This window comes from Procambarus clarkii, chromosome 81 (assembly GCF_040958095.1).
Source record: "Procambarus clarkii isolate CNS0578487 chromosome 81, FALCON_Pclarkii_2.0, whole genome shotgun sequence".
Lineage (NCBI taxonomy): Eukaryota > Metazoa > Arthropoda > Malacostraca > Decapoda > Cambaridae > Procambarus > Procambarus clarkii.
Genome location: NC_091230.1, coordinates 17,814,001 through 17,837,659, shown reverse-complemented (window position 1 = coordinate 17,837,659; position 23,659 = coordinate 17,814,001). Strand labels below are relative to the sequence as shown.

The 23,659-nt window shown below is 48.5% G+C and overlaps 1 protein-coding gene across 21 annotated transcripts in view; it reads right to left on the bottom strand.

Moving 5' to 3' along the window:
- The window catches only part of Evi5 (ecotropic viral integration site 5), a 317,622-nt gene that overhangs the window by 40,348 nt on the left and 253,615 nt on the right, over positions 1–23,659 (bottom strand). The window contains exon 1 of one of the 21 annotated variants that reach the window (XM_069315231.1): positions 15,049–15,090. The exons of the other annotated variants lie outside the window; for them this stretch is intronic. The gene's annotated coding sequence lies outside the window, so the exon portion shown is untranslated. Of the gene's footprint in view, positions 1–15,048; positions 15,091–23,659 lie in introns of those variants that run through there. 21 annotated transcript variants of the gene reach the window in all.

Here is a 23,659-nt window from a genome sequence, read left to right as displayed (position 1 = left end):
GTGGTCTGGTCAACATACTTCAGCCACGTTATTGTGACTCATCGCCTGGGGCCAGATTCACGAAAGAACTTACGCAAGCACTTACGGACCTGTACATCTTTTCTCAATCTTTGGCGGCTTTGTTTCCAATTATTAAACAGCTAATGAGCTCCGAAGCACTAGAAAGCTGTTTATAACAATAACAACAGTTGAATGGGAGGTTTTCATGCTTGTAAACTGTTTAATAAATGTAACCAAAGCCGTCAAAGATTGAGGAAAGATGTACACGTTCGTAAGTGCTTGCGTAAGTTCTTTCGTGACTCATCGCCTGCATCCTAGTACTTCCCTTATGCATGATACTTATATATTTTGTATTGTCTTTAGATCCAGTTCTTGTATGTGCGTGTCCTTCGACACCACCCATCACGTCCAGAGACAAGTCTCGCGGCAAGCCAATGTACATCTTCAACTTTTCTCGTAGACTTTCTCAAGAGGTTGCTGGGGGCCAGGTACTGTAGGAAGGAGACCATCTCCGGGATGAAGCAAGCAGCAGCAGGTGCCTTAAGATGATTGATTGATAAAGATTAAGCCACCCAAAAGGTGGCACGGGCATGAATAGCTCGTAAGTGGTGGCCCTTTTGAGCCCTTACCAGTATCAAGAGATGATACTGGAGATCCGTGGAGGTGCGACTGCACCCTGCATGACGGGAGATGTCTCCCGGACCAAATGGTGAGCAAATGATACAGGTACCTTATACTTTGTCGGGAAGAAATATTGATTAGTGGAGTGTCTTAGACGGTCTGCGGGATCACACCTGTGAAGTAGGGAGGTGGTCTGTCTCCCCACCTCCCCAGGCTGTACATCCGGGGGTCCTACTACCAGGAAGACAAGGTAGGGAATCAACTCAGGAGTTCTACTGCTGGTCGAGTGCTTCCCCTCCATCCGATGACCCCCCCCCCAGCCCCGAGCCCCCCCCCCCCCCCAGCACAACCACCATCTAACAACAACTTTATCCATCCCAACTTGGACATATTTCTGGGGTTGCCTCCCCTCCTTTTAAGCGCCAATTCATGCCGTCTAAACTTTGGTAACCTCCAACTTGGGATAACTTCCCCCTTCAATGTCCGCTATTTTCAGGGGGGAGGGGGTCCGGGGGGGAGGGGGTCCGGGGGGGAGGGGGGGGGTACTGGGGGAGGGGGTCCGGGGTGAGGGGGGGGGAGTACTGGGGGAGGGGGTGAGGGGGGGGGTACAGGGGGAGGGGCAGGAGAGGGGGTACTGGGGGAGGAGCGGGAGAGAGAGGTACAGGGAGAGAGGACACAGTCAGGATTATTATATACAGGACGACGACAAGTTCATCATGACAGTAGTTCAGTCTTTAACTAAATCGTCCCATGTTCAAATGTTTAGGAGTAAAGAGCAAATGCGCGCACGCTCGCGCTCACTCATGCACAGCCTTCGTCTCAAACACAAATCAAAGCTGGAGTGTCCAAAGGTGTCCCACCAGACTGTTACCGGTGCCGACAGGTATGAGTTGTGTGGACAAGCTAAAGAAACTAACCTCATTAAAAAATAGTTTCAAATGAGACATGATTACAACATATAGAATTCTCAGGGAGGTGGGAGGGGGGACAGAGAGGGCAGACTACTTTAAATGTGTGATACAAGAACAAGGGGACACAGGTGGAAACCAAGTATCTTGACTTGCAGCTAGATACATTATAAGAATTTTGACAGTGACTAGAGTTGTAAACACATGGAATCCACAGAGTTGAAGTAGCAGAGGCAGACTCCATGTATTGTTAGTTAAGCACTATTAGGTAAACGACCCCTCCCCCCCCCCCTGCACACGAACACATGCACTTATTGGGTGGAGTGCCGCTGCTGCTGCTGCTGCTGCTGCAGGCGACTACCGCCAGAGGGCAGCCACCACCATGCCTTTGTCTGGTGGTGTTACAGCGCCGCCTCGCCCACCACCCCTTCAGGTACGGCCAGCAGCGAGGTTTAGTGGTTACGAATACCATGAACCAGTTGCCGCACCCACCTGCTCTCTCGGGCGTTGGTGTGGGTGGGCGGGCGGGCGGGCGGGCAAAGTCTGAAGACTTAACCCAGGGGGACGGGTGGCCTGTATGCCCCAGTGGGCGTCTCCCCGAGAGAGAGAAGATTAAGCCACCCAAGACGTGGCACGGGCATGAATAGCCCATAAGTGATGGCCCTTTTGAGCCATTTCCAATATCAATAGATGATACTGGAGATCTGTGGAGGTGCGACTGCACCCTGCGTGACGGGAGATGTCTCCCGTGGTCTCCCCGGTGGTAGTTCCCTGTGGTGGAGAGGAGAGGGGGGCATGACCCCCGGCGTGATGATGTTAAAGATTTAGCTACTCAGGACGAAGTGTCCATGTAGCACGGGCTATGGTGAGCCCGTAACCCGGCGTGAGGCTCAGGCCGCAGCCAGCGCCAGTCACTACCAGCGGAGGGGCTTGGAGCCCAGATAATGGTGCCAGCGGTTTATGGCACTGCTCTGACGTCACCGCCTTCCCGGCACTAATCACTCATGGCTGGTGGAGGGCTTCCCGTGGGGGGGGGGGGCACTGGAGGGCATGAAGGGGGGGGGGTGTTGATAAGTTGTTTGTACACAAACAATTGACAGCAATAAGATATATTTGAGAAAAATCACTTGAGCGGGAGAGCAGGAGTGTCATCATGGGTCGCTGCCCGTAACGCGTACCCTCTGTATTACAAATAAATTTATGAACCCATTATGTACCTTTAACAAAACGATCACCGCCCAGAAAATGGGTCTTGGGTACATACTAAATTACGCTGTATATTGTATACACATGGACGCTGGCGTTACTAGAGCCCCCCTCCCCCCAGCACCACGCTCTGAGCGCCTCTCTCCTGTAGGTGCAGGTGGCGGGGCGGGGTCCGTGGCGGGGTCCGGGGCGGTCCTCAGACCTGTGTACGGCTGCCGTCGAGGCCACACCGTCTCTCCTGGTGGCGGCGGCGTCACCCCCATTATTAGGCAGGAGTAAGGAGCCGCCACCACCACCTGCACAACCTCCGCCTTCACCACGGCCGTCATCCTCAGGTTACGTCCTCATTACCGTCCCACCTACACCACCACTGGCCGCTCGCCCACCTACACACCCACCACCCTACTCACCAATCACTCTCCCAAACACGCCCATCAACACACTGACTTACCATGTCCCAGCTTATTCACTTTCTTGCAGAAAACCTCCTCTCAACCCCATACAGTGTGACCAACACCAGTACCCAACCCTCTCTGACCTACACTGGCCTCCTACCTCACCAGATGCCAACACTGAGGACACAAGGAGTAAAAACCAGCTTGAAAGTCTCTCGACAGGATCTTAACTCTTCACTATATATATAAAAACGATGTCGCTTGTCGATGTATAAACAGATGGAGAATAGAGAAAGGAATGAATATGAGACGAGTGCAAAAGTTAATAAAGAACAAGATGAAGGAGAGCGTCTTCAAGACGGTCTGGGGCACGGTGACCCAGTGCCTGGTGAGAGAGTGAAGAGTGGGTATTAAGAGTGTAGACGAGGGTATGAGGAGAGGGGCGGTGGGCAGAAATGGTGAGTGGGAGAGAGTAGACAACACACACTAAACATGGTGGTTATCTTGAGGTTATCTTGAGATGATTTCGGGGCTTTTTAGTGTCCCCCGCGGCCCAGTCCTCGACCAGGCCTCCACCCCCAGGAAGCAGCCCGTGACAGCTGACTAACACCCAGGTACCTATTTTACTGCTAGGTAACAGGGGCATAGGGTGAAAGAAACTCTGCCCATTGTTTCTCGCCGGCGCCTGGGATCGAACCCAGGACCACAGGATCACAAGTCCAGCGTGCTGTCCGCTCGTCCGACCGGCTCCCAGGGGTGGTGAGGGAGAAAATGTATATTACATTTCTTCCTCTTGACTGCTGATGGTCCCTCCCTCCCCCATGAAAGTGGGGAGCCGGATGGTCTCTCCCTCCCCCATGAAAGTGGGGAGCCGGATGGTCTCTCCCTCCCCCATGAAAGTGGGGAGCCGGATGGTCTCTCCCTCCCCCATGAAAGTGGGGAGCCGGATAATGACGCTGACAGCACACTAAAACACGACATACTATACACTCTAACAAAGAGGCCACAATAGGACCTTCAGGTCTGAGCAGTGAACCAGGACGGTGAACAGAGACGAGTCCAACATGTACAAGCTAAACACAAGAGAGTGGGACGTGGTACACCTCTACACCACCAATGGTGACAAGTCCCGAAGCCGAGTGTCACTTGAATCACAAAGTAATACACCCACAAGCTAGAATACCATCATTAGCGCATGAATTAGGAGCAAGCAGGCTCTTCATTTTGTTTAGAATAGCGACCGAAGTACGAAAGATTTCATCCAACTTTACTTCCATTACAGAGACTAGTGTATAGGAAGCCCTGTACTATGGTCCCGGGTTATCTTGAGATGATTTCGGGGCTTTAGTGTCCGTCGCTTTTTAACCCAGCCGCAGGTAAAGATGGTGACAAACGCATCGATTTGAGTCGAGGCAGGATAGAAACGACTTGAGAATGGTCCAGGACGGACCGAAACGTCGTCGTCCCTTCACCTTGTAGTGTGTGGTTTGGTCAACATGATGACAAACGCCTGGTTATACCCCTTATTACTGCCCCTTAAGTGTAACCCCGCCACAGACTCCGCTTGACAGGTGGTCAGTATGACTGATGGCCAGGACGCGTGTAGTGGAGTTGACCGCTTGGCCGGCCTGGGGGAAGACTCCTGTCGTCGAGGTTAATCCTGGTTAACTGTTACACGCCTGATCGAAGGATTAGTTTATAGGGATTTAATGTGTGTGATGTGGCGGGTCGGTGAGGCTAGAGTCATCTGAGTGAGTGAGTGAGTGAGTGAGTGAGTGAGTGAGTGAGTCTTTGTGGTCTAACCTGGTCAGGAGGAGCAGGATCAGGTGCTGACCTGTGGCCCACCTTTATGGGGGGGGGGGGTTTCATGGGTGTTGGTGGGGTTAGAGTGAGTAATGAAGGTGAGGGAGGTGCAGGGGAGGAGGGCAGGACATACCCCAGTTACTTCCTCCTACACCTTCCTGCCATTGGATAGAGGGGAGGGGAGGGGGGGACTCTACACCCATCCCAGAACACTCCCCAACGCCCACTACCCACATTCCATCACCACCTCGCCCACCCACACCCTCTCATTACAGGCCTCGCCCACACACCCCTATATTACCCCCCCCTCTCCCAACTCTACACCCCATGAAACCTGTCAACATCAACACCATAGACCCCGGTGGCCGGAGCCCTCACCCGCCCGCCTTGCATGACTGATGTACTGTTGGGTAGCAGCTGGGGTTTGGCTCCAGTGGTGTTGTACTCCCACTGTTTCACCGCAGACAGCAATGCGCGCACACTAGGTAACATCCACAGGGCACCGGTCATTATATCATATGTGGCTACCAACTGGAAAGGCCAGCACCAGGAGCTAAAGCTCGACCCCTACACACACACACACATTAGAAGGAACTTTTTCAGTGTCAGAGTAGTTAACGGATGGAATGCATTAGGCAGTAATGTGGTGGAAGCTGACTCCATACACAGTTTCAAATGTAGATATGATAGAGCCCAGTAGGCTCAGGAATCTGTACACCACAGTTAATTGACATTTGAGAGGCGGGACCAAAGAGCCAGAGCTCAACCCCCGCAAGCACAATTAGGTGAGTACTCACACACTTCCCATATATATATTTCCTACACCAGGGGTTGACCTTGTCATACGAAGGTCTTATTATACTCGGCGAGATATACAGCCACACAATGTATAATACACCACATACATTCAACTGCATTTCATACTAACTTCCAACGAATAAAACGCATGTAGTGTTTCATTAATTTAACGAAACAGTGCCATGCTGCCTGTTTCGTTACAGGCCACCATTTTGTTTTAACACATGTTTTAACATACTAAAAATATATACAAGAGAAATGCATCACTTTTCATTTGCGAGAGAAAGGAACTCGTCTCGCAGGAACTTGTCTCGCTCACTATGCAAATAGTCTGATGAAAAAGTTTTCTAATGTTTAGGCCTGACAAACATTGTAAAGCTTCAATTGAGCTCTATTATAACGTTGCTCTTCACTATACAAGGTTTTACTAGTATTTAAAATGGCTTTCGAAGGCCACATTGAGTACTATAGAAGGCCGTAAGCGCCCCTTCAAACGCTTGTGGCCTTCTAATTGGCTAACAACACGTTAGCCAATTCAAAGGACGGTGACAAACTAATCAGGTGATTGATTGTTAGTTTTTTTGCCAACGTACAGCATTTGGGGGGTTAAGGGTTAAGCTCCCGCCATGATGCGAATCATTGTTTTACAGAAAATTATATCAACAATATGTAATATTTCCATTGCAATACCTGGAGCATACCTGGAGACGGTTTCGCGAGTTGTTCTACTTCCCCGAGCCCGGCCTGATGCTAGGCTGTAAACTAATGTATATAAAAAATTACTGTATATAATATAGGAAACAATATGAGCATTAAGAGGTAACCAAAGACGTCTTTATCTTATGGCAATATTTACGAGAACTATATAGGAAGGGGGGGGGGGGGGTTTAAGGAGGATTATCAACCCTGCAGTATTTTTTTTATTATTTTCTACCACAGACGTGGCCACACATTTACAATGCTAACCAGCATATATATATTTTCTTCTGTCCTCCATGGACAGGGTTAGAGATGTGTTAAACATATACTTCTGGGATTTATTGAACTGGAATGTGGTTTGTAAGGCGTTTGTACACCCGCACGCACCCCCCCCCCCCAGGTAGCCTAGCTTGGCGCAACCCTACGTGCTCAAACAAAACTCCAACCCGTCCTCTTAAAAATGAGTTACAGCCCCGCTCCTGTGCCAGGCAAGTCCAAAACGGGCTCACCATAGCCCGTGCTACTTGGAACTTTCTGTTCCCAGTAGCTGAATCTATAAGTATTAAAAATTATGTTGCTTTTCGCTCGTATGCGCAGGGAGCCTCTCGTCTCACCCAGCTGTTCTGCCATCATAATAATATATCTATATACTTTCAAAACAAATAATATATATATTATACAAGGTTAGAGAGATTACATTTGAATATTACATGGAATAATATAATTTTTTTGTTTACAAGTCCTTTGATTATATGGCGTGTGTTTTGGGTAAGAGTACCAGGCTATATGATTATATAATACTATTGTAAGTTAGTGTTCCTGGTGTGTCAAGTTGAGTGTGTTGGAGGGCTGGTTCACCTGAGTGTGTTGGAGGGCTGGTTCACCCGAGTGTGTTGGAGGACTGGTTCACCTGAGTGTGTTGGAGGACTGGTTCACCTGAGTGTGTTGGAGGGCTGGTGCATTCGAGTGTGTTGGAGGACTGGTTCACCCGAGTGTGTTGGAGGACTGGTTCACCCGAGTGTGTTGGAGGACTGGTTCACCCGAGTGTGTTGGAGGACTGGTTCACCCGAGTGTGTTGGAGGACTGGTTCACCCGAGTGTGTTGGAGGACTGGTTCACCTGAGTGTGTTGGAGGACTGGTTCACCCGAGTGTGTTGGAGGACTGGTTCACCCGAGTGTGTTGGAGGACTGGTTCACCCGAGTGTGTTGGAGGGCTGGTTCACCCGAGTGTGTTGGAGGACTGGTTCACCCGAGTGTGTTGGAGGACTGGTTCACCTGAGTGTGTTGGAGGACTGGTTCACCTGAGTGTGTTGGAGGACTGGTTCACCCGAGTGTGTTGGAGGACTGGTTCACCCGAGTGTGTTGGAGGACTGGTTCACCCGAGTGTGTTGGAGGACTGGTTCACCCGAGTGTGTTGGAGGACTGGTTCACCCGAGTGTGTTGGAGGACTGGTTCACCCGAGTGTGTTGGAGGACTGGTTCACCCGAGTGTGTTGGAGGACTGGTTCACCCGAGTGTGTTGGAGGGCTGGTTCACCCGAGTGTGTTGGAGGGCTGGTTCACCCGAGTGTGTTGGAGGACTGGTTCACCCGAGTGTGTTGGAGGACTGGTTCACCTGAGTGTGTTGGAGGACTGGTTCACCTGAGTGTGTTGGAGGACTGGTTCACCTGAGTGTGTTGGAGGACTGGTTCACCTGAGTGTGTTGGAGGACTGGTTCACCTGAGTGTGTTGGAGGACTGGTTCACCCGAGTGTGTTGGAGGACTGGTTCACCTGAGTGTGTTGGAGGACTGGTTCACCTGAGTGTGTTGGAGGACTGGTTCACCTGAGTGTGTTGGAGGACTGGTTCACCCGAGTGTGTTGGAGGACTGGTTCACCTGTGTTGGAGGACTGGTTCACCTGAGTGTGTTGGAGGACTGGTTCACCTGAGTGTGTTGGAGGACTGGTTCACCTGAGTGTGTTGGAGGACTGGTTCACCCGAGTGTGTTGGAGGACTGGTTCACCCGAGTGTGTTGGAGGACTGGTTCACCTGAGTGTGTTGGAGGACTGGTTCACCCGAGTGTGTTGGAGGACTGGTTCACCCGAGTGTGTTGGAGGACTGGTTCACCTGAGTGTGTTGGAGGACTGGTTCACCTGAGTGTGTTGGAGGACTGGTTCACCTGAGTGTGTTGGAGGGCTGGTTCACCTGAGTGTGCTGGAGGACTGGTTCACCCGAGTGTGTTGGAGGACTGGTTCACCCGAGTGTGTTGGAGGACTGGTTCACCCGAGTGTGTTGGAGGACTGGTTCACCTGAGTGTGTTGGAGGACTGGTTCACCTGAGTGTGTTGGAGGACTGGTTCACCTGAGTGTTCATCTTCCTCAAAGTTAACACGCAAAGTGTTGTGGGTTTTTTTTATCCTGGTGAACATTACTACAGATTTAGTCAGACACTTTCAGTGTCTGACTAAATTATATTAATTATAAATTATATAAATTATAAATTGACTATATAATTTCAATATATTATTATATAATATAATATATAATATAAAAATATCTAAATTATTTTATACGATTAGTAAAATTAATAATTAGTAAAAAATTTAAATTAATAGTCGAGACAAAGAATTCTATTAGAGACGAAATTAATGAGGAATCCTTCCCATATTGGTCTCCAATTCAATTTCTTTATTATGCACCCCATACCCATCCCGTGGGCGGTGGTGTAAAGGATTACAGAGGCACATAATAGGTTCAGGAACTGAACCCTCTAGTTCGTTTAGCTAAGCAAATAATCTTTTGACGCTAGTTACAAAATTATTAATGTTATATATACATGTACACATACATATATATACGTATACATAATTTGGTTTCCGAATGCATGACGGAACTGATGAGTTGGCCAAGACTTTTGCTCGTAAAGAGGGAATTGATTACCATCTTGGACTGCCTTTGAGCAGCCTGAGGGCAGTAATATTCCGGGAACATCAACTAAATTTCGGAGACTTGAGGCAAAGTGAAATTCCCACCAGTTCCTCCATCTATCATCATTCTATTATGCAGGAAGAACCGCACGTCTCTGGGTCATCCAATAAGGTTAGCAGACTTCTAGATGTTACCACTGCTAGGCTTAGGCTCGGCTACAAGTACCTCTGGCAGTTTGTAACATCTGCTGATGTAGATTTGACTAAACGTAAACTCTGTCAGCAGAACTATTCGCATACTTTGTGTCATTATATAATAGAATGTGAAAAAATCGCGGAATTCAGAGATAACACCATCAATTGTGTCCAAGAAATGTGTAAGTACGTCATTCATAATGATGTGCTGCCCGAAATCTTAGTGAAGTATCCAAAATTTGCTTACTGTAGGCAATGCCTGCACATGACTGTAAAGCTGCCGCCCAGTTGGGTGGGTGTGGAGCAAGACTAGAAACTGTGTGACTCACCATAGATGTAAAGTGCCTTGTATAGTGACTGTTGTGAGCCTCTTGTTGAATCACTTATGATACAAAAGATTATTGATGTGTGTATTTGCGTAGGTGACGTGTATGTATATATATGTACATGTATGTATGAGTATGTATATGTATATATAACATTAATAATTGTGTAACTAGTGTTAAAAAGATTGTTATTTGCTTAGTTAAACGAACTAGAGGGTTCAGTTCCTGAACCGATTATGTGCCTCTGTAACCCTTTACACCACCGCCCACGGGATGGGTATGGGGTGCATAATAAAGAAAAATTGAATTGAGGGGCGCCAAGCTGCCTGCCCTGGGGGACACCAATGTTTACCTTGAGAGCTACGGAAGCAGTCCATAGTGGTCCAGGCCAGCCACCACGTGGGACCTGTTACCAAGGTCACACGCTGTCAAGCCTGTCACCCAACTCCATAACCCTATATTGATCAAGCTTGAAAACCTGCACAACACAGCCCCGCTACTGTGCCAGGTAACTCCACTACGGGCTCACCATAGCCCGTGATACTTGGAACTTTTTGTTCAGAGTTGCTGAATCTTAAACAATGACCCACATAACCCGTCCTCTTAATACATCAGAGTGAGTGAGTGAGTGAGTGAGTGAGTGAGTGAGTGAGTGAGTGAGTGAGTGAGTGAGTGAGTGGTAGGGTGTGTGCGCGTGTATGTATGTATATTATATATACATACATACATACATACATACATACATACATACATACATACATACATACATACATACATACATACGGAATCACACTGCGACGTATGACGTATCAATATAAATTAAACCGTCATAATAATACTGACATTTTCTCTGAACTGGAGCCTCGACAGGTTAGGGGGGTTGCTTGGGTGCGGACGTATCTGAGGTTGGAGATGAGGATGAACTGTGATAATTGCCGCCAAGACGGGCCAGCTACACTGATTTGCGTCGTTGGCGTCTTATAGTCGGTCTTAAACTTTGAAAATACCTATTGAATTCCGTAGGAATGCCAGCAGCAGTCAACAATGGTACAAGTGATGGACCTGAAACCACTGGGTGGCGACCTAGTAGTTTCAGTCCTCTTATAAATTACGTCATTTTTCGATCGTATGCGCTACGGAAAAAAATGAAAAATGATTGAAAATAAATTTTAGACTTTTTATTCCAAAACAGCAAGTTAAGGGTCCTCTGGTAGGTTAGAAGGTTATCTTGAGATGATTTCGGGGCTTTTTTAGTGTCCCCGCGGCCCGGTCCTCGACCAGGCCTCCACCCCCAGGAAGCAGCCCGTGACAGCTGACCTAATTTAGGTACCTAATTTACTGCTAGGTAACAGGGGCATAGGGTGAAAGAAACTTTGCCCATTGTTTCTCGCCGGCGCCTGGGATCGAACCCAGGACCACAGGATCACAAGTCCCGCGTGCTGTCCGCTCGGCCGACCGGCTCCCACGGTCGGGCAAGAAGGGCAAGAAGTTCTCCTAAAGTTTCAAAACGTCATGCAAATTATTTATTAAAAGTTTCCTCTCCTAACCTAACAGCCTAATATAGATGCCTCAAAACAGAAAACGGAACAGCACGTCACTTTCGTAAGCCGATTTCATTTTGAATTACGTCCATTTTTTGGCCCGATTGAGAATACGAGCGAAAAGCGGCGTGATTTGTAACATTACGGGTTGGAGTGCGACCAGCCCTTGTTTGGCGAGGTCTGGTGGCTGGACTGAACTGGAATATGATAACATACAAGATACCGAAAAGTGACAAATTGTTGGACATGAAATGGACATGGACCACTTTAAACTGAGAGAAAGGCGGACATGAGGATTTTAATGGAAGCTTTTAAGAAAACGTCTAAGAAAAGGAATGAGCAAGGACACCCTGTACCTACTCGTACCCTGTGGAATGCATTGAAAGATGTGGATGACCGCCTCCAGCCACAATTTTAAGGTCAATTGGCAGAATTCGAACGCTAAGACAGTTCGCTTACAACAACAGGCTGCAAGGTGTAAGGAGCTAGACCTCGCTTTCCCATAGTCACTGACAGGTAAGCAGTGATAGGTAAGGATGTAAGGACAAGCCAGGGGTCAGATTCACGAAGCAGTTACGCAAGTACTTACGAAAGTGTACGTCTTTCCTCAATCTTTGACGGCTTTGGTTACATTTATTAAACAGTTTACAACCGTAAAAACTTGCCAATCAACTGTTATTATTGTTATAAACAGCCTCCTGGTGTTTCGGAGCTCATTAACTGTTTAATAATTGTAAACAAATCAGCCAAATATTGAGAAAAGATGTACAGTTTCGTAAGTACTTACGTAAGTGCTTCGTGAATCTGGCCCCAGGAGGGTAGGCGCTCTTGAACCTACCCAACTACCCTACAAGCCTAGAGCAACATCAGCTTTGGTCTGTGACCTCTGATCTTTGTTTCCGCCTCCGAAGCATGAGTCAACACCCATTTTCCCCACTGGCATTATAAGGTATACCTTATTATCTCGCTGGAAATGTTGAGAGAATCTTCCTGCGACAGGAACTACTTCCCCGCCCTTCCCCACCCTGCTGCAAGAACACCTTAGTCTCCACACCCTGTTGCAAGAACTAACCCCCCCCCCCCAGCACCCCTCACACGAAGAGGATCTTAAGGACGACCCATTCCTCTGGTATGACGTATACCTCCTACTCCTCCTCCTCCACCACCACCACCTCCACCACTACCTCCTCTTCCTCCACCACCACCACCACCTCCTTCACCTGCACCTCCTCCTCCTCGACTTCAACAATAGCGTCACCCTCACACGACCAGCCAAGGTATACCCACACCCTGTATTACACTCACGAATACAGAGACCCACTGTATTCGTGGGTACATACTGAGGGAGAGCATGTTCCTATTTAGATACTCTTGTAGGGCCGAGCATCGGCTCCCGAGCCTCGCCTTTCCAACCAGTGTTGACAATTACATGTGGAAATGATAGTTAAATATGCAGGTCATTTGCATTACATAGGAATTGTATTTCAGCGTCAAATCCTGTCACAAACAGGAACATTCTCTGTATACCCAAAGTACACTAGTATATCATAGTTATCATAATATACTCAAGTATATTCGAGTGGGTATATCCCAATGTAGCCACGAACATCAGTACTCTGTGTAGCATCAGATGCCAGCAAGCACAAACTGGCAACTCCTCAGAGTGCCGGAACCGGAAAGCCATTCACAAGACAACTCATTCATGGGTCAAGCAGCTACGTGCACCACGTTATAGTGACGTCCACGTGAACCTGTGCACGTGGTCACGGGGGGAGAGGACAATGGAGACGCCTGCAGCCACCCTCGGAGCCCCAAGGTGTGACGGAGACATTCTCCGACTCCTCAGGATGCAGGAGAGAAAGGAAGCAAAGAGGGAGGGACCGAGGAGGTGGATGCTCCTCGCAACCCACCTTCTGCCCCTGCCTTGCCCCCAAGGCAGGACCTACAGGGAGGGGCGTGGCCCCCCGAGGCAGGTCCTACAGGGAGGGGCGTGGCCCCCCGAGGCAGGTCCTACAGGGAGGGGCGTGGACCCCCGAGGCAGGTCCTACAGGGAGGGGCGTGGCCCCCCGAGGCAGGTCTTGTTCCCTCACCACCAATCTCCATCAAAACTACACAATAATCCACCCCAAACAAACCGTTACATTAATCACTTATTGTAGTCAAAATAACCCAGTGAGGAGGCAGTTTCAAGTAATAAGGCTGAAGAGTCTCCAATATCAGGCACCTTTGCTCCGATGAATAGGATGAATCTGGTCATTTACCCGAGATCTTCACCTCGGGGAGACGTGACGCAAATATTTACACGGACAAAGGAATAAATTAAGACGATGTAAACAGAGCTGTTTACAGTAGTTTTGGTGTGTTAACACAGGATTACACTAGAAAATGTTTAGAAAGGCTGCCAGGCAAGCACAGCCTCACAAAAGGCTGCCAGGCAAGCACAGCCTCACAAAAGGCTGCCCGGCAAGCACAGCCTCACAAAGGCTGCCAGGCAAGCACAGCCTCACAAAGGCTGCCGGGCAAGCACAGCCTCACAAAGGCTGCCAGGCAAGCACAGCCTCACAAAGGCTGCCGGGCAAGCACAGCCTCACAAAGGCTGCCAGGCAAGCACAGCCTCACAAAGGCTGCCGGGCAAGCACAGCCTCACAAAGGCTGCCGGGCAAGCACAGCCTCACAAAGGCTGCCGGGCAAGCACAGCCTCACAAAGGCTGCCCGGCAAGCACAGCCTCACAAAGGCTGCCCGGCAAGCACAGCCTCACAAAGGCTGCCGGGCAAGCACAGCCTCACAAAGGCTGCCCGGCAAGCACAGCCTCACAAAGGCTGCCGGGCAAGCACAGCCTCACAAAGGCTGCCCGGCAAGCACAGCCTCACAAAGGCTGCCGGGCAAGCACAGCCTCACAAAGGCTGCCCGGCAAGCACAGCCTCACAAAGGCTGCCGGGCAAGCACAGCCTCACAAAGGCTGCCCGGCAAGCACAGCCTCACAAAGGCTGCCGGGCAAGCACAGCCTCACAAAGGCTGCCCGGCAAGCACAGCCTCACAAAGGCTGCCGGGCAAGCACAGCCTCACAAAGGCTGCCCGGCAAGCACAGCCTCACAAAGGCTGCCGGGCAAGCACAGCCTCACAAAGGCTGCCGGGCAAGCACAGCCTCACAAAGGCATCAGGTTGTCGGGAACTACAAAATAATAATTGAATGAAATACTTTAGCTGCCGTTACATATATATAGACCACAACACCTGGCTCTTAGACCAACTGTGGCCTTTCTTTCCTGGTTCTCCTCCTCCTTCAATATCCATCTCTCTCTCTCTCTCCAACAATAACAATAACCACATCTTCAAGCACCACCATGACTTTCTCCAACAACAACGGGAGAAGCGACATATTTCCGGTATCAAAACACACACACATGCATTAATGCACTTTGGTAACACATCACAAAACACTTCGGAGCACTTTTATCCGCCAGTTCTTTGATAATATTCACTACCGTACGCATACCCGCACTTTAGGAGATGTTAACGAGTATAATGGCTTTCGCACGGCTGTGGCAAAGCCAGCCGGCTGTGTATAGGGCAGTCACCGTTAGAGGGCAGCCAGTGTGAGGCCAAGCCCTGGCCAGGGCCCAGGCCAGCCCTCAGTAGCACTCCAACACCCACCGGAGACGCACTCCGCCACATTAGTCACTCGTCCCTAGCGCCAACTAGCGAGCGCAGATCCACATACCCTAGCCACTTGGGGCTCTCTCGTGTGTGTGTGTGTGTGTCTGTGTTGTGTGTGTGTGTAGGTGTGTGGTTGTGTAGGCGGGTGTACCACGTATTCCTCTCCATTTAGTCTTTTTCATCTCTCTTCGTCGCAGCAAAACCGTAGCGTTTCAACCGGCCGTCTTACTCCGGGGTTAACCTACTTCGGCCCACACACTGCCCCCTTGCACCGGAATATACAGAAAGTTAAAGAAACTATTATCAAAATCCGGTTACCCAGGATGAGTCAGTCAACCGGCCGCCAGGGGTCTACGTGGCATAATAGGCTTCACGTTCCCACAGTCAGTAACATACGGGTTACTAACACCGACATTTATCGGTTGTATATATTACTGGACTCCATATCTACAAGACCATATGAAGAATTACATATTTATTGAACCTTTCATTCAAATCTCGTAATTATATCAATAGCGCTTGCCGAAACTATTTGCATTCGTTCATTAAATATAAAACACATATACCGGTATAAATATATATAATTGAAATTGTTATTTATATTTCCGTTAACCCGAAGTAACGTCAAAATACACACACACGCCGTGGTGTGATTCGCGAAAACAAGTGTCCGCCAACATTAGCTGAGAGTGAACACCCACGGGGAGAGTTGCCAGCCGCCGCCACAGTTACCTTAACGGAGGTGGTCCCTAATACGGTGTCAAGGGGGGGGGGGGGGGGTTATGAGGCCAGCTGTTGGTCAGCTGGTGGAGAGTTCACCTGCCCCGTGCGTGCGTGCATGCGTGCGTACATCAGCTGATATCACCCCTGATGCGTCATCAGGGGGGGGGGGGGGGGGGTCAAGCAACAGATGAATATATAACAATGAGAATTTTACAATGCTCTCATATAGTTACAACATTCACAACACCACAAACACCAAGGTATCGTGTTTGTTTACACACACACACACGCACACACACACACACACACACACACACGCACACACGCACACACACACACACACACACACACACACACACACACACACACACACACACACACACACACACACGCACACACACACGCACGAGGCATACCAAAAGCTTCAAAATTAAACAGTTACAAAAACAGTGTTTTACAGTACTGGACGCCACCTCTCGCGTCTACTGTATGACAACAAAAATACTCACCATTACCTTACACTATCATTAATAACTGCCAGTATAACAACCCGCTGCATCATCTAATAAATCATACACACTTGTATTACATCCTATACAACATTACCAAATAACGAGTGAAGTCACACTGCGACCGACGTTCCGATGCAACACAGACATCAAGACGTATATAACTCACCCACAAAATCCTTCAAGATATAGAACACTGTAGCACAGACCATGGCAACACTGTAACAGACCATGGCAACACTGGTAATCATCTCGCATCGTTACCATTCCACTTCCTCGTTACCTCGTACACTATTGTTATAATTGCACGTTGCTACTTGTAACATAAATAATAAATGGCTAATATTTACAGGTACAACATCATAGGTGTGGCGCTGGTGCCTAGTGCCAGCTCCCCCCCCCCACCCTCCGCCCGTCCAGTGCCTTCTGTCCAAGGAAGTCAGACAGACGGGTAGGTAGTGACAGGTAAGTACATACACACACTATTGACCAGGTCTGCAGGTCAACACCAGCAAACACAACTAGGTGAGTACACCTACACTGCTGTTCAATTACCCATTGAAAGGTACACACAATCTTTTGTTTAGTTATTAGGCAAGTAATTAAACCTCGTTAATCTTGTATTTCCCATCCATGGATGTCTCTAGTTACAAGCTGGTATGGATATTCTCAATGTATCTGTATGTACGTATGGATGGATGTACGTATGTATGGATGTACGTATGTATGGATGTACGTATGTATGGATGTACGTATGTATGGATGTACGTATGTATGGATGTATGTGGTGTGTGTGTGTGTGTATGTATAGAGGAGGGTATATACTCTTGTACAGTATAGTGATACTATACAAGAGGTGGTGGCTGTGGAGGTCAACTCTCACTTTCGTCTCTCTCTATACACCGCTCTATTGACACCTGGACAATACATGGCACTCATGTACATATGACTGCCCGAATATGTGAATAATTGATATACCCGAGTGCATCAACATCAATACTGGACCCCTAGACGTTCTCATCTTCACTACTCACCGCCCCAGACGCTGTACTCACCAACTTTACTACCTTACCAACTCATCCACTCACCTGAAACAGAGAAAAATACAGAGATAAATAAATGGATCAATAAGCCTTGCCCCAGATGTCTAACAGAAACCAATCGCTTCAGTAGTGAGGTGACCCCCTCCCCCCCCCTCCTTCCCAGCTTCCAGCCCCACTCACTACAGCCTGGTGCCCCCGCTAGTAAATGTATAACATTGATCAAACAACACGTCAATTAAAATAAACTTCCTAAAATAATGTAAAAAAATTATACCATTCGAACAGAAAGCGAGCCGAAGCACTGTTCGGGAAACGGTCGACCGTCTTCAGTTGAGAGTTGCACTCGTCTGTGTTTGCGGGGGGTTGAGCTCTGGCTCTTGGGTCCCACCTCAACAGGTCAATGCCTCTCAACAGTTGTGTGTAGTGGGTTTTGTGATTAAGACTGAACAAGGGGATTGGAGGCTGGGTTAAGTTGTTGTTGTTGTTAAAGATTCGCTTCCTGGAACAAGTAGTTCCAAGTAGCACGGGCTATGGTGAGCCCGTAGTTCCTGGTTTAAGGAACATCTAGACAGTTTATGAGGACGGGCCGGCTAGGGGGGGGGGGATACCAAGGCCTCACTCCCAGTACAGCCAAAGTTCATGTCGGGATGAGTTCTAGAGTGACGAGTTTTCGGGCACCTCAACCACTGCATCATTCGCACAGTATAAATATTGTCATAACCTTATTGTTACACAAATTCTACCAATCACCGACAAAATTAAAACAGGAAGGGACAAGGCTCTGTGGTACGCTATCAGCCCTTCCCCGTATGTAAATCTCCTATGGGAGGAGAGCAGAGAGAGGATACAGGGAGACGGAAGATAAAAAAATATTAACACAAACACCACAATGAAGAAAAAAAATTACACATTCAAAAGTGAAAGTAAAGCTGCAAAGACCAGCTTAAATATGTAATAAAGCAGAGTCCTAATAAAGCAGAGTCCTTATGCTGAGAGACTGGTGTCCAGCCTGGTCGCCGCCCCGGACACGTACACCCAGCCACGGTCCTCACAGTCACGCCCTGGAATGGTCATGGAGCTGCCACTGTCGTGCTTAACATGACGTTATCTTGAGATGATTTCGGGGCTTTAGTGTCCCAGCGGCCCGGTCCTCGACCAGGCCTCCACCCCCAGGAAGCAGCCCGTGACAGATGACTAACACCCAGGTACCTATTTTACTGCTAGGTAACAGGGGCATAGGGGAAAGAAACTCTGCCTGTTGTTTCTTGCCGGCGCCTAGGATCGAACCCAGGACCACAGGATCACAAGTCCAGCGTGCTGTCCGCTCGGCCGACCGGCTCTCGACGTACACAGCATGTTGTTTTAGTTTTAGCTACTCAGAACAATATGTCCATGTAGCACGGGCTATGGCGAGCCCATAACGTACACAGCAGATGTACAAAACATGCGTACGCTCCCTCAAACACTACACTCCCCCACTAGGCTCATGCGCATACTTCAGCGATATCAAAGGACCTAAAAGCGTCCACAATGAAGCCTTAACAACACCTGGAATGTCCCTATCAAGAAACACAATCTACGACAAGTTTAAGTATGTTTATTGAGACAAGAAAGAAATACATCTCAAAGGGATAGAATAGCTTATTGACCAGACCACACACTAGAAGATGAAGGGACGACGACGTTTCGCTCCGTCCTGGACCATTCTCAAGTCAAGTAGCTTAGGCTATTTCTACCCCCTTCTACGACAAGGTGTGTGGTGCGGTAATCCTCCTAGGAATCACCGCAAGGTTAATCCCCCTCCCCCAGTGTTGAAAGATGTGTTAGTTTAGGGAAACACGTTTGCTATTATGAACCCCAGAATTGAATTGAACTATCAGGGGGGAAAGCGCCAAGCCATTATGACTATATAGCACTTTGAAGGGATCAGGATAAGGACTAGGGATGGGATGGGGGGAAGGAACGGTGCCCCAACCACTTGGACGGTCGGGGATTGAACGCCGACCTGCACAAATCGAGACCGTCGCTCTACCGTCCAGCCCAAGTGGTTGGACTATGAACCCCAGAGACCCTCACTATTGTGTCCACTTCGCCCCCCTGCGACGATCAACCATTAATTGATGATAAACGATATGACAACCAAACACATCCATCATACCACAAGAAATGAGACTAGTATCTCCAGGGACTTAATTAAACAGGCAGAAAATTAGACAAAATCTACGCTGCTGCTGCTAATCCTACTAATTAGCTAATCCTACTAATTAGCTAATTCTACTATCTGGTTCTGCTAATCCTAGGGCTGGGACAACGCACACTAATCAGGAATAATGCCTCTTAAACCGGTAATGGAAAAAAAATTAAAATTACGCCTCTTCATGCAAGCGCTGCCATTGTTATGGTATTGAGATACCTAGAAAGAAACACTGTTGCTCTTGACTCAAAGTCTCAAATCAAGAGCTGGAAAAATGCTATTAGCATTTTCCCAGAAATTTAAAATAATTGGGGTAGGGGGGGGGGGGGGTCGGTTAGATGCCTATATTTCTTAGTGTGGCACTGTGGCTGACCCCCGACTGGCCTACGACACTCCCCTACCCCCACATGCTTCACGTGTGAAAGTTGAGTAAGGCGCTGGGTAAGGTCAGGCTGGTCCCATCCGTCTGGCCTTCAATTTAGAAAAAAACAGACATTCTGTCTTATATACGTTGATTAAAATATATATTTTTCCCCTTTTCTTTCCTTATCAAGTTTACACTTGATAAGGTTCACAGCCCGCCACTCTTTAGGTTCACAGCCTCGTCTAGGTTTACCCTCTGGTTTACCCTACATCTGGTTTAAGAGTTTTAGTGTCCTTGCTTGATGTGCTCACACGAGTGTGTTTGGGAAGTCCTCGCTACGTCTGGGTACAAGCGCCAGAATGAATAACTCCGCGGGGTTTCATCCATGTGGGTTATGGGGGGGAGGGAAGGGAGAGGGGGGTTACATGTTGCTATGGGGGGGGGGTATGTTTACACATAGTTCAAGTGATGTTGCTCATTACACTCGCCCTTAAGCGCAAAATATAAGACTGCAGCTGGTGGAGTCTTGTGTAGACGTTCCTATATCATCCCCTCCCACCCACACTACACCCTCCCCTAGCCCCTCCCACCCACACTACACCCTACCCTCGCCCCCTTCCACTCCACCGGCCCCACTCCACCTCCCCTTCCACCAGTCTCCAAACCCGTTCCAAAGTGCGCCCGTTACTCGAGAACACAAACCAGTTGGCAGACTTCCCGGAGCCAGAAAACACCAGCTGGGGCAGGTGGTTGTGGGGGTGGACCGGTGCTGGGGCTCGTGGCTCCAGCTGGCTGATAAGGTGACGAGGATGGCGCATACGGACCCTATATCAGGCGCGGGTCTGGCTATACCTTATCTCTTGATACACCGCTGAGACAGAGCCCAACAGGGAACCCCCCCCCCCCCCACAGGTACAGAATCTGTGTAGGGGTTCCCTTAACCTCATGTTCTTAACCCACAAAGAACAGGAATAATGGCCACTGAAGAACACATCACAAATCAAAATTGTTGGGGTGGTTATGGGAGGGGAACCCCTCGCTACCGGCCATCAGGCACCTCGTGTGGGGAGCCCACTTTCCCTCCCCCACCCACCACCATCTGTGGGGGTGAATCCTCTCCTTGGACCACATCCTCCACCACCCATCATCTCCGCCTGCATCCCGCGTCAATGATATTCCCATTTCCCCTTCACCTCCCGGTGCCTGCGCCTCGCCCCCTTCCCCTCACCCATCACGCTGGGGGAAGACAAGAACTTGGGGGCCTTTAGATACAAGACTTTTCATACAGAAAGTTTCAAGCCATGACTACATATTCTTCATATGTAGAGCGCTTACATAATGTGGTACAGGCGACGGTAGAGATTCTCTTATTTACACACGATTGGGATTATCATTCGCATGCAGGCAAGCAGGCAGAGCGAGGCATGCAGGCAAGCAGGCAGAGCGAGGCAGGCATGCAGGCAGGCATGCAGATCACCGGGCAGGTGGACGTTCAAGATGCAGGAGGCAGCAGGAGGTGGTCATTCATGAATAAGGAAATATGCATTTGGCTCGCCAAGCCCTCGATCGTCCTTGCCAGGTGGTGGGGCTCCCTCCTTGTCACTGGGCAGTTCACACAGTCACGGGAGCACCCGCCGCCAGCCAGTAAGGTCTGCACCGTGTCAAGCTGGTGGTGCCGCAACATACCATCACCAAAGATCAAATGTGAGAAATGGTGGACGCAGTGCCAGTCTGTCTAGCTTGTTCACACACTGGTTATGGTGCCAATAGTGAAGGGTAAGTGGTGGCACTGTGTCGAGGTCATATGCAGTTGGAAGTAATATTGAACAAATTATAATTTGAAGACTAGGCCAACCTTCCAACGCTATAATATGGCCACGCCAATTTTACCCACCATACCTATTCAAGTTCATGTTTATTTAGACGAGAAAAACCACACATTTCAAAGGGATAGAGTAGCTTAGGCTATTTCTACCCCCTGACCATAACTATTCCCAGACCATTTGGTCACCATTTGGTCCGGGAGACATCTCCCGTCACGCAGGGTGCAGTTGCACCTCCACAGATCTCCAGTATCATCTTTTGATACTGGTAATGGCTCAAAAGGGCCACCACTTACGGGCTATTCATGCCCGTGCCCCCTTTTGGGTGGCTTAATCTTCATCAATCAACCTACCTATTCCCACCCCACAAATACCAACCCCCCACCTATCCTCACCTCCGACCAATGCCACCCTGCACATACTATCTCGCTTCCCTTCAAGGCAACATCACCCTCAAACGAAAAAAAAGGTATTTGGAAAATACGAGTTTGCGCCACACTTGGTCTGACACCTCTGTCGTTATTTTGATTACTCCAGCACCACCGCCAACACCTCAGGCTAACACACATGTTTATGACCCATTGCAACGCAAGAGTTACACTTCTGAAAACAATTCATTTGTTCAAGATTATCAGGGAAGGCATTTTATGTTGTGTAAATATTGAATGGTTTGGAACGAAGCTTTGACGTCTTTTGATAATTACTTAGAACTAAGCTTACCGAAAGTCTCGTTACCACCCCCCCCCCCTAGACTAAGCTTACTGGGAGTGAGCTTAGTCTTAGTTTTACCTGGGAGTTAGTCAGCTGTCACGGGCTGCTTCCTGGGAGTGGAGGCCTGGTCGAGGACCGGGCCGCGAGGACACTAAAGCCCCGAAATCATCTCAAGATAACCTCAAGATACTGAAAGCCTCCTTGGTCATCGGATACTACCTCTGGGCCAAGACTCTTTAAGACCGACAGATTCAATAGGGAACTTGATATTTATAGACACTGAGGTAAACACACTCCCCGGAAGGGAAGGGAAGGAAGGGAAGGAAGGGAAGGAAGGGAAGGAAGGGGAGGAAGGGGAGAGAGATGGGGGAACAGACAAGCTAGACGAAGGTGAATGAAAAAAAAAATGATTTGTTTTAACATAGGTGGCGGCAGTGCGCGTACCCCCCTAGATGTACTCACCTAGATACAGACCCTCAGCTCCTGGCCCCGGCTTCCGTACGTTATCATCTACCTCTTGTCTACAATCATCAGCATTTTCCCCCCTCCCCCATTTGAGCTTAACCTCATACTCAACACCCCCCCCCCCTCCCCCCTAAAGCCCGGGGCCTCACACTCAACCACTAATCAACCTCACACTCAACCACTCATACACCTGCACTCTCAATTACTGCTTAAGCGTTAACCAAACCAAAATAATCAACCGTACCTGGAAATAACCACCATTTTCTACGAGGTAACACAACCTTTCTCCGTTTTCTTTGACCGTTCATCACAATTAAAATACCAATTGTATAAAACAATGTTCGCCATTTTTCTTTCATTTACAGACAGCAAAAGAAACTGAAAAAAAATATTAAGATATATTACCACGAAATAATTTCACCAAAATATTACAGAAACAATTAATATTGCAATATAAAATTAAAAGATCCATTCATTCAGTAAAATAGTAATTAAAAAATAAATAATTAAAAATTTAAATAAAAAAGGCGAGATATCACTTTCCGTTATTACAGAATTCTGAATCCGTAATATATTTTTTTATACGGGGAAACTAATTTAATTAAACTCAGTGGACCATTATTTTTAGCAGGACAGCCTAGCGTGCGTGTATGTATGTGTGCGTGCGTGTGTATGTGTATGTGCGTGCGTGTGTGTGTGTGTGTGTGTGTGTGTGTAATTACCTAAGTGTAATTACCTAAGTGTAGTTACAGGATGAGAGCTACGCTCGTGGTGTC